Consider the following 13,189-nt stretch of genomic DNA (forward strand, 5'->3'; position numbering starts at 1 on the left):
AATTGTTGGCCTTAAAAATTAAGTCAGGATTTGACCTCTAATCTTTGTCTCTAGACTTAATTGTGTTCTTGACATCTCTACTTGGAAGTCTTGAAAGAATCTGAAACTCAGTTTGTTCATAACTGAAATCGATTTTCTCCTCCCTGTCCTGGTCCTGTCTAGATGTCTGTATCTCAATGAAGAACCACTCTCAAATTAGGCATGCCAGAAGTCTAGGAATCATCCTCGGCATGTCTTTTTTCCTCTTTCCCTACATCCAACTCCACCAAGTAGTTTGATACCTTCTCTTAAGCATCTCTCAGTTTAATCCATGTCTCCATTTCCATCGCCCTCATTATTCTACTCCAAGTTAATATCACCTTCTTCCTGGACTATTGCGGTAGTGTCCTAACTGTTCTGCAGGTACTTGTGACTGCCACTAGTTCACTCTGTACATAGCAGCTAGAGTGCTCTTTACAAACCTTGTGCTCTATGAGGCTAACTCCTTCTCTAACCCCAGTCTCATTTTATGCTATTTCTCTTCTCACTCTCTGTGCTGACCCTTATTGACATCCCCACCACCCTTGTCTTCGGGGATTTGGGGCCTGGAATGACTTCCTTCACTGTCCCTGATTCACTCTAACACATTCTTCAAATATAAGCTCAAATGTAATTTCTTCAGGGAAAACATTTTTAACACTAGATGAGGTCAAATTATTATAAATCACTACTGTTGTCCTTTGTATCACATAAAATGGGTTGTAATTATAATTGTGTAATGATTTTTTGCTTTGATGCCTGTCTCTACACCTATTACAGAGTCCGGAATATTGTGGATGTTCAATGACTATTTATCAGATAAATCAAGTGATATTGACATGATTTTGAATTTGATTGGGTATGGAATATAAAGGATATGGAGAAGTCAAAAATAGTTACAAGGAGAGAAGTCTTGTATGCATGATGCTCCTCTGTCATATATTAAATTAAATATTTTGCTTTCTTAAGCATAAATATTGGTGAAAATAATAAATTTCTTAAAATATTTTCTGTTGATCTTCACTGGGTTGTAATGATACTTGGAGGTTTATAATGAACTTTAAAACATTTAAAACATTAAACGGAAATTAAGTACTTTTGTGTGTGTATATATACACATACATATATATAGGAGCTGTGTCAATATTTAAGTATCTATGATATTTCAAATGACATAAATAAATGCAGAATTGATCTCGCATTCCATGATAGATAACCTAAAGTTTTCTATAGTTTCTAATTTTTATGTTATCAGTGACTCTTGTAAATAGATAAGAAAAAATGATTATATTCAATAATTGAATTGACTTATTATTACTAATTGGTTCAATGATAGATTCAAAGTACTTGAAGAGATATTCAAATTATTATACCAAATTCCACTTAAAATTTTTTGACAGTTAATAATAAGTCATTCTAAGTGTTTTCCTCAAATTTTTGTAATGAATTAGTATTTTCTGAAATGGTAAGACTGGGAAAAGTTGAATGTATAAAAATATTTTTTGTAAATGACTCCAGGATTTTATTACTATACCGTTTTCAATTTCATAAGAATGTGCTAATCTTAATTTTTCTTAATATTAAAATATGCAATAAATGATTTGTATAGGCTTTTTTTCCCCTAAGTAAATGCAATCCAGAAGGATTTACATTTATAAGGATACTGACATATTGATCTGCTAATTTAAAAAAATTGGGGTGGATTTTTTTTTGGGGGGGGAATCTACGATTTATAAGGATACTGACATATTGATCTGCTAATTTAAAAAAATTGGGGTGGATTTTTTTTTTTTTTGGAATCTACAAGAAGGCAAAGATCATATCATGCAGCATAAATTTCAGTTTTATTTATCACTGCTTAAAACATATGATATGAAAATTTTCCAAATTACTGTTAATTTTGTATTGAGGATATTAAAGTCATCCTGAAACAAGTTGGTAGCATTTTTATTATTTTATATACACACACACATACATGCATGCATGCACCAAAATAAAAGAAAAAAGATTTTATGATATTGAAATTGACCTGTGTACATTTATCTAATTTCCAATTTAGATTCAGATGAACCTTTTTCTTTTCCAAAGGCACGCCTATTTACATATTTTAAAGGTTACACATAACTCTGACATAAGTAAGGATATGAAGTTTGCCTTCTTAGAAAGTGTTTTTCCCATTAAAAAACAAACCAAAAAACAGATGCACCATTGCCTGTTTCACAGTGAGAGCCAATCTGAAACGGTTGCTGCTAGCTCGGGGAAGTCATAAAGACATCAAATGACTTCTGGGCCAATGGAAAGCCCTACTGTCTAAATGCTTTTCAGACCAATTTGAAGAAGTAATTAGACTTACTGGAAGCTTGTGTGAATAATTCTGTGAGTACAATAAATTAAACTGCCCAGAAATACTGCTTTCAGTACAGAAGACCTTGTCAACTGATTTTATGGATTTTATGTAACGTTCAGCATCTTGATATTAGAATGGGTAAAATAATGGTGACATCATGGTGCATTAAAATTTGTGGTTCATTTCTAGAATTAATTGTCATTAGTTAAAAAGCCAGCTATTAGTCAATTGAAATATAATTATATTCACCTCCTACCTGTCTTAGCACTCAGATTTTCTTGTTCTAAATGTTGACAGATGACTGTAAATATAAGGAGTTTACAGATAATAATTGAAAATGCTTCTACAAACTGGAAATTGATAAACACATGGCAATGGCAGGCCATTGCAGTGCAATTAGGGGATATTGTGTGGATGCCTCTGAAGTGCCAATAAATGAATGTGACTTCAGTACTGCTGCCAAATGAGTCCAGCATCCCACAAATGAACTGAAAAAGTGCCTGGGATACTGTGTCTGCAGTGTCACTTTAAGATGACTGTTGTGCTCAATTACAGAAATGTTTTGCTGGAAATAGCATGGCACGTATATACAACAAGGTACTGTATGTAAGCCTCATCTTATTCTAATGAAAAACGTGTTCATCATTCATGAGAGAGTGTATGTCACCAGAGTCAGTGTACTGCATGACTGAAAAATGATTCAGAGTTTAACTGGAAGCCGATTCTGACAATATTAAAAATATTGATTACAATATTGTAATTATTTTCAAACAGGGAATAATAGTTTCTGTTATGTTCAGTGCTTGGATGTTTTCTATGGAGTTCTGGGGGTTTTATTCTAATACAAACCTTAGAAGTGTTAACTATGATCTGGCAGTATCAACAAACATTTGTATTTTTTTATTATCCTTTTATAAACTCCTATTTTAGTACTGGTTACTATGTGCCAAGTACTAATTGCTCTGCAAATATTAACTCATTTAATCCTCATAACAACCCTGTGAAGTAGGTAGGTTAGCACCATTTACAAATGAGGAAACTTGGACTTGGAGAGAATAAGTAATGAGCCTAGAGTCACAAAACCAGTGAGTGAACTAACCCAGTTTAAACCCAGGCACTCTGCTTTAGACACTGAATTTAGATATTGACCTGCCATACATATATAGCAGGTCATCCTTTGAGACAAACTGATTTAGAAATACAGTTTATATATAATATCGGATTTCTTATTCTTGTTCCATTCTGTGTTTATCCACAGTAAATTTCTGTAACTAATTGATTAAAGCCACACCAGCACTTACTCTGCTCCTAAATACAGAAAGTTGAGAACCAAAAATGCCCATCGAGTATATAATATCGGATTTCTTATTCTTGTTCCATTCTGTGTTTATCCACAGTAAATTTCTGTAGCTAATTGATTAAAGCCACACCAGCACTTACTCTGCTCCTAAATACAGAAAGTTGAGAACCAAAAATGCCCATCGATCTCATTTTTAATTATCACCGAGGTCTGACCCTTCATAGATCCAACTATTCAAAGGATGTTAGTTATTAATCTAGAGTAATTAGTGAGCCAAATACCATATAATGTTTTCTTTCCAGATAGTCATGAGCAGCTTTGCTTAATATGGCTGAGATGCATGCCTCCCTGAGTTTTTGCATTCTTATACTGAAGTTTCTTTTTAACATCATCCATGATGATCTAGGCTGAAATTTTCTTTTTGTTTTTCAAATGAATACTCCCTACTAGCACTACGATAGTTAATTGAGTATTTCCATTTTATTCAATATCTTTGAGTGTAATGATTGCAAGTACTTTGTTGAATATTCATTAACTATCCGTTCCTCAAGGCCATATAAATCCTCTGAAATGCAATATATATACACTTTAAACTTTGACATAAAATACTCATATTTCTAAGATAAAGGATTTTTCTTCTTTAAGCACTCTCTCAAATCATATGTAATCAGGACCATTGGCAACATTGCTGCTATGAGAAGGACAGAGAGAACATCAAGAAATCCAAATGAATTCAAACCCATTAAACGTAATGGTGTGGTAAATCTCAGTGTACCATCTGCTGCAGAACACTGATACACTATTGGAATTCCACATCTTATTTACATAACAGATAAGAACGTGTTAGTAGATTTATACGGTGAATAAATACCCAGAGACAAAACTAAGTTTTGTTTTTTTTTTTTTTTTTAATATATTCACATCTGGGGATATCCATATACGTGTAAAATTTAATCTATTTCTGGTTAGCTATTCTACAGTAAAACTTAAACACCACCTTATCCAAATGTCATCAGCAATATTGTCAGTAAAAACTACAGAATCAATTAAAGAAACAAAGAATTTGTAGGTAATACTATGTAAAATGTAAAATTCGCCCAAAGAATTCTATCTTTTCTATACTGACATGCATGTTTAAGGAATAGGTCTGTAAGATTATAGTAGATGCTAAATATATCTGTGCTTACATTTTAAAAATAACTTGGTAGCAAGTTTTTTAGAGGGATGTTTTATTCATATGTACTCAAAAACACCTTAAGAGTTAGTGTAGTGATTAAAATTACATTAAATTTATTGAACTAATTAATTTAAAATATTCTGAAGCCTGTAATATTTATGTGAGACCCTAAAAACTAAAATGAGTTTTTTTAAAAAAACATGAAATCAAATTTTAAAGTGGAATAGTCTCTTATCCTCGAATTCAAACGAATCTCCTCCTTTCTTCTTTTGCTTTTACTTAAGGATGCCTCTTAAATATACATGAACCACAAAGCCTGTGGATGTTTTCATGAAGCATATCCTACACTGATTGTAAGACTTCTATATGTCTCTTTTTCAGCAGCTAGAATTGTTCAACAAGGTATTTTATGAGTTATGCATACTTTAACCTGCATTTGTTTAAGAACATTTTTTATTTAAAGGTGGTAAAGAAGAAAATGATATTATTTAAGATTGTATCTCAAAGGTCGTGAGTTAACAAATTTCTTTTGGAGCCTCTTTTGTGACTTTCATCATCAGCAATGTTGAATAATTAAGCACTTTTTCATTTACATTAGGCAACCAGAATTTAATTAAACACAGTTCCTTATCTCTTCAACAGCTCTTACCAAGCCTCCAGAAGTTGAAGAGTGTTACTGTTGACAATGGCAGTCCACCAAGTGGAAAATTATGCAAAGAAAATTGAGAAAATAGGAAAAATGCCAGGCTTGGTGCCTTAGGGAAGGGGGAGAATATGAAAGTAAACACAGTACAGAGTATTTTGATTATTGCTGTTGGCACCCTTCTTGATTACGTAATTGACTTTGTAAATTGATATATGACATGTTTATTACTTATTATCAAATCACAGGAATAGGAGACAACTTCATTCTTGAAAGAATGATGGCCCATTATATGAGTCCCATCAAGAACGTATTTGGGTATGTAATTGACCATGTTGGTAAATTGAGCTAATTCCAACATAGGGTTGTAAAGTAATATTTATCTGTGATTACCAACAGTTAGAGCCAATTTTTTATCATATTCACGTATTCACATTATACACAGGCCTTTTTCATACAATCAGAATTTTGCTAACAGGGACAATTAACTATTTTATAAGCAGAATCTGGATTCATATTTTAAATGCTGTGAAACCATGCTGTTCTCCTGATATAGCATTGTTAATTATTAAATATTAGTTTAACTTCATTATGTAAGAAACTTCTAGAAAAACTATAATCATTGGTCAGAAATAGGTTTCTTATTCTTGCAATAATTATTAAGTATCTGTAGAGTGCAGACGTACTGCAAAATACACAATAACACAAAGAGGAAGAGGAGATGTTATTTGCCTTCAATATGACTCCTAAATTAAATGTATTTAATCGATAAACATGTGTGTACTTGTTTGAAAGATGACCCACATCCCCGCAAAAATGTCCATGCATTGGAACCTGTATGTGTGATAGTATTTAGAATAAGGGTCTTTGAAAATAATGGATTTTAAGATGATATCATCATGAATTAGGATGGGCACTACATCCAGTGACATGTTCTTATAAGAGAAGACACAGGAGACACAGGAGAGAAGACCATGTGAAGACAGAAGCAAAGATCAGAGTTATGCACCCCTAAGCCAAGGAACTCCTGGAGATACCAGGAGCTGGAGGAGGCAAGGAACAATTCGCCCTGTCATGTTCAGAGGGAGCACGGTCCTGACAACACCTTGATTTCAGACTTCAGGACCCCAGAACTATGCAAGAATAAATTTCCTTTATTTTAAGCCACCAAGTATGTGGTAATTTGTTATGGCAGCCCTTGGAAACTAATACAGATTTTGATTCTAAGAAGTGGCATGCTGCTGTGAAAAATATCTGAAAATATGGGAGTTGCTTTGAAATTGGATAATGGGTAAGGACTAGAATAATTTTGAGGCATATGATAAAAAAGTCAAGATTGCCTTAGACAGTCCTTTAGTAGAAATGTGGATTTCAAAAACATTACTGGAAAGAAATACTTTGGAAGGAAATAGGAAACACATATTTGGAAGCTAGAGGAAAGGTGAACCTTGTGATTTAGTAGAGGAAAACTTGGATTAATTGCTTTTTGATGTTGAGTGAAATGAAGTACTTGTAAACAATAAACTAATATTTAGCTGAGATTTCAACAAACTATTGAAAAGAAAGATGTGGCCTGGTTTCTCCTTGCTACTGATAGTAAAATATGAGAGAAAGGAAGACAGTGAGGAAGAAAGCATTCATAAAATAGAAACCAGCACTGAATGATTTTGGAGATTCCTGGGCTTTCCTAATTGCAAGGGACGCTAAAATTAAGCTATTCACCATTGGAAAAGCATGCTCTGGGGAGAAGGCCTAGAGTGTGGCTGGAAAACATTTGCAGAAGAGACTGGATATGTGAGTCACCTATCCACTTAACCATTTCAGCACAAACCCACAGAGACAGACAAGATCTGTGAGGAATTCTCCTGTTTAGTGGCATGAACCTCTGTGACATACAAAGGAGATCCATAAGGTTTTGGGGAATGTTGTATCAGCAGAAACACTGCCATCTTGAACTGAAGGGACAGATAAAGGATGAAATGAAGGAGGGCTGTCAGATTTCTGGAATTCTACAAGCATGAAATGGACTAATAGAGCTATTTGGTTACCAACGTATGGTACCCTTTAAGAATAAAGAAAGACTCCAACAGCAGAACTGCTGTGCACAGAGGCCATATGGGCTGGTGGGGTCGATGTGGGCAGTGCGAAGGCCAAGTCTGGCATGGATAGTCCAGAGGCCAGTGGGGCTGATGAAGAGGCAGTGGGCACAGAGTTAGAGGACAGAGCTTCCATGAGCCCACAGGGAAGAGCCTTCAGCCACAGAAGACTATTGTCAGGCCTTGAGACCCAATGGAATTTTTCCTGCTGGTTTTCAAACTTGTTTGTGACTAGTGACCCCTTTGTCCCTTCTAATTTTTCTTTTTTGGAATGGGAATGTCTATTCCCATATTGTCCCACTGTGGCATTTTGGAAGCAAGTAACTTGTTTTTTTTAGTTTCACAGATCCACAAATTGAGAATAATTTTGCCCCAGAATGAATCTCATCCATGCCTTACTTAGATGACTTTAGGATATAGATTTGGGACTTTTTGAGCTGATGATATTTCGACAAGATTTTGGACTTAAGAGTTGATGCTGTAATAGGTTGAGACATGTGAGGGATGTCGGAAGGGAGGGAAGGCACTCTGCACGTGGGGCAGATGTAAATTTTGGAGTTCAGAGGGCCGATATAGAGGGTTGAATAGTGATATCCCTGTCAATATACTGAAATTAGTCTTATTGAGGTCATTAATGAACTCTATAATGCCAAATCCAAGAAACATCTTTTCTCTGGTGTTTCTCGGGTTCTCAGGAGAAGTAGACTTTACTGGTGACTCCCTTCATCTATTCAATATTTTATACTATATATTAACATATATTTATCTGGTGGATGGAGTTGAAGGGAATCATGAGAGTGTCTTCCCTTCATGGCACATGATTACCACTAATCTGTGCAAAGTTCTTCTCTTGTTTTATTTCAACTCATTTTCACCCACTTTCTGAGCCCATCCCTATTCCTGTTGCCAAAATTGACACCCACTCTAATAATATCTTTTATATGCAAGAAACACAAGGTCACTTCGAAAAGTTCATGGAAATATTCACATTATCTTTTAATTCTATTTTTCCATGAATATTTTGAAGAACACATATCTCATATAATGTCTTTGTGTGTGCTCCTTAAATGTGCTTATATTGTATTGTGATGTAGATTAATTCCCTACCATTTATTCCGTTTCTCACTTTTTTCTCCCAACATATGGTTTTAAGATCTATCCATGTTTTTCAGTGTATTTCTAACTCATTCTTTCAAAACAATGCACATTATTTTTTCTAAAAATTTCATTCATCCATTTACTTATTCATTTCCTTTGTAATGGGTGCTCAGGTTAACTCTAAGTCCTTACCACAAATATTGCTGTGATAAACATCTTTACACTCCTTCCTCTAAGACCTGCCCCCAGGTGTCTCTGGGGTATACATCCAAGAGTGGGTTGACTGAGAAATAAGGTAAATGCAGAGATTTTGAATGAGAGTGTATTAAATATATAAATAAATTTGGGAAGAATTTAAATCTTAAAAATGTTAAGTTGTTTAATCTATGAAATGTTATGTCTCTTCCATTATTTAAATTTTCTTTATCTTAATAGTAATTTGTTTTTTGTAAGAAGTTTGATAAATCTTTATAAGGTTTACACCTAAGTATTGGAAAATTTGTATGAAAATGTAAATGCTATATTTTTTAATTTTTATTTTTGATTTTTTTTTTAGTGTTAAAGAAAAATGAAATCAGAAATGGTTTGTACTGTTCCCACTTTACTGTAAATCTGTTGGGAGAACTGGCTCCTCATTCCGTGTTGTATCCACAGGAATGAACAGGGTGTATGTACTAAAATTTTGTTGAATAAATGAATGAAGCTTTTGCAAGAGCGTATATACATATGCAACCAAAGAGATCACTTCTGGGTTTTGTTTGTGTTCCATCTTGTGGTTTCAATCAACAGCTTCCTCTTATCTTAAAATAGATATAATATGGCCCAAGTACATAGTGTTAAATTATTTCATCGCAATTCATGTGTTTCCACTCTCAATACAAAAGGCAAGCATTGTCTCTAATATTAACCTCACAAAAGAATGTAATGAACAGAAACTGCAGAAATAATCACAGCCTAGTACACTGACTGACAAATTCTGCCAACTGACATCTCTGAACAGTTTTAGAGATTGTTCAAAAACCAAAAGCACAAGCAACAATTCTCAAAGTTTAATTTTCTCAACACAGCACTTTTTTTCTGAATGAAACAAATGTACTATTACCATTTGCACCTGTGAGAAAGCTCAAGTAAAGAATTCTTCCTTTCATTTGGAATCTAATAACTCATTCAAAGTTCGTATTGTTTTTAATGAACATTTTTATATATTCCAAGAAATAGAAAATTCAAACAACTTGATCATGGGCATTACAGTGAAGCAGTTTCCTTGTGATTATTCAAAGCAAATGTTTGGCCGCGCTTCTTGGGATGAAGTATCTGCCAACTGTCAAATGCCTGCTAGATGAGCTTGGAGAAGAGGAAGAGCAGGCTGAGAGAGAGGGATTCTTTCTGTCCACATCCTCACGTTTCAGCACAATCCATGCACTGCTGTGATGAAGCACCAATGTCTTTTGTTTAATATTCAGTCCAATCCTACCATCTGGATAGTTCAGTCCGCTTCTGCAGATTAAAAACCCAATGTAGTCAGAGACTTTTGTTGTTGTTTGATAAAATATACTTTATTTCTACTATTCTTGATTTCTACATCAGACTATAAAGCAATGGTCAGTTGCTTTCCTCTCAGAAACCATGAAGAAAAGACATCTTTTGCATTTCATTAGATGAAATATTTTTTTAATGAGAGAAGAGTTTATCTGTTTCTTATTAGTGTAATTTCATTCAGCTTAAAATTTTGGAGAATATCAATTAGTTTTCAAATTTGTATTTTCTCTGAAGATTTCTAACCTCCAAAAGTTATAATCTGTCTAGACTTCATTTCATTAAAAAAGTTGCTGGATATATGGCAAGCATTTCTGAAATCGAGCATACTGATTAATCTTTTCCAATTTTAGATATTTTGTAAAATAATACTTAAACAAGTTAAGCTAAACTGTAGATATAAACCTCATATAAATGTCTGTCAAAATCTGTACTCATTAACAAATTTTCAGGCCACAAGTAGAAAATGAGCTCTTCTTATTACCTTAAATAATGTAATACTGTGTAATCCAAAAGGATTGTTTCTATTTTACTAAAACCTTCACTGGTGGAGAAAGATAGTAAAATCCTCCCCTGAAGTTCAACATCAAGTATTGTTTTTGCAATACACATAGAAATGAATTAAAATCAATTATATTGGATAGACAAAAATTTAGAAAAAAAGGAACTTGTCATTTAGAATGGTTCAGAATTTTTCAAATGTATGAAAACATAGGAAGACCCACAGTAGTGCACGACTAATTTATAAATCCAGTGGCAACTTCTTGAGACATTGGTTACTGGCATTCAATACTGCAAAAAATACATAATCTTTTTGTTTTTGTTTTTGTTTTTTTTGTCTTTTTTCGTGACCGGTAACAGGATCGCAACCCTCGGTGTTGCGTCCGCACCACGCTCAACCAGTGAGCGGGAACCGGTCTCCACGTGGGATCCAAACCCTCGGCAGGAGCGCCGCCGCACTCCCAAGCGGCACACTCTCCAGTGTGCCACCAGGCCGGCCAAAAAAAAAAATACATAATCTTAAAAACATTTTGTTTTAGTGATGCAGACAAGTGCACCAGAATGCTTTCATCAAGTTATATTAATTAATAACTTCTTAAAGACACAACCTGAAGACACTGTAGAAGATCTCAAATAATACAATTATATATGTACAATTTTATATATTATTATTTATTATATATTTGTATTACATAGCCAATATTTATTGAAGGTAAAAGCTAAATTGTATATGGTAACTTTTCATTATATTTTGCTCTATCATAAAATAACATTTACTTTGCTGTATATTGTGTAGCAAAGACATTCAAAACACATAGACATTCAAAACTGTTTTTACGGTTTTAAATTATAAAAACCCCATGATGTTGTATATTCATTTAAGATGTAAAAATGTATCTTCTTTAAAGAAGATGTCATTGACTCAACTCTCAAATGCATTTATAAATTTCCTAGCATGGGCTGAGGTAGAGGAGGAAGGCAACATAAATTCAAGTTCCTGGAGACAGTGCCTAGAACAGGAAGTTCTGACACCAAGAGTTTGCAGAGAAGGGAGAGGAGTTTGGCAAGGTGGGTAAAAGCTATAAAGGCCAAGGTAAGAGCTATTCTGGATTTGGAATAGTAAAACAAGAGTTTAAACTTTAGGGAGGCTAACAGTATTTGGTGGAATATATTCATGGGACCAATTCTGGGAGGAAGAAATAAGTAGTAAGCAAAAAGTCAAGAACCAGAGAACTGTAGGAGACTGTAAACAAAGTGATATGGTGCAAAGAGGCTCAGAGAGGATTTCTATTACTCCAGAGCCTTGTGGACATAGACATCATTTCTTTTTTTTTTTAAGTCTTGCTATTCATTCAGATTTTTTTTATTATTTTTATTTGTCAATATACAATGTAGTTGATTATTATGTCCCATCACCGAAACCTCCCTCCCTCCTCGCTCACCCCCCTCCCACCCAAGTGTGTCCCCTCCATTTACTTGTTGTAAGAACTTCAAAAAAAAAATAATTGTGGTTGTTATATCTTCCTCTCCCCCCCCGTTTTTTTTTTTTTTGTTGTTGTTGTTGTTGTTTGTTTTTGTGTGTGTGTGTGAGAGTGTGTGTGTGTGTGTGGATGTGTGTGAATTGATTCATTCACTTTTAGCTCCCTCCAATAAGTGAAAACATGTGGTATTTCTTTTTCTCTGCCTGACTCGTTTCACTTAATATTATTCTTTCAAGGTCCATCCATGTTGTTGCAAATGGCAGTATTTCATTCGTTTTTATAGCTGAGTAGTATTCCATTGTGTACATATACCACATTTTCCGTATCCACTCATCCGATGATGGACATTTGGGCTGATTCCAGCTCTTGGCTATTGTGAAGAGTGCTGCAATGAACATTGGGAAACAAGTAAACCTTCGACTTGATGATTTCCATTCCTTTGGATATATTCCCAGCAGTGAGATAGCTGGGTCATATGGTAGATCTATCTGCAACTGTTTGAGGAACCTCCAAACCATTTTCCATAGGGGTTGCACCATTATGCATTCCCACCAACAATGTAAGAGAGTTCCTTTTTCTCCGCAACCACACCAGCATTTATCTTTCAGCATCTTTTGGATTTTGGCCATCCTAACTGGGGTGAGATGGTATCTCAGTGTGGTTTTGATTTGCATTTCCCGGATGCTGAGTGATGTTGAGCATTTTTTCATATGACTGTTGGCCATTTGCATATCTTCTTTAGAGAAATGCTTACTTAGCTCTTTTGCCCATTTTTTAATTGGGTTGCTTGTTTTTTTCTTGTAAAGTTGTTTGAGTTCTTTATATATTCTGGATATTAGTCCTTTGTCAGACATGTATTTTGCAAATATTTTCTCCCACTCTGTTGGCTGTCTTTTAGCTCTGTTAATTGTTTCTTTTGCTGTGCAGAAACTTTTCAGTTTGATATAGTCCCATTTGTTTATTTTTCCTTTGGTTGCCCATGCTTTTGGGGT

Source organism: Galeopterus variegatus, unplaced genomic scaffold (genome assembly GCF_000696425.1).
Source record: "Galeopterus variegatus unplaced genomic scaffold, G_variegatus-3.0.2 Scaffold2604, whole genome shotgun sequence".
Taxonomy (NCBI): domain Eukaryota; kingdom Metazoa; phylum Chordata; class Mammalia; order Dermoptera; family Cynocephalidae; genus Galeopterus; species Galeopterus variegatus.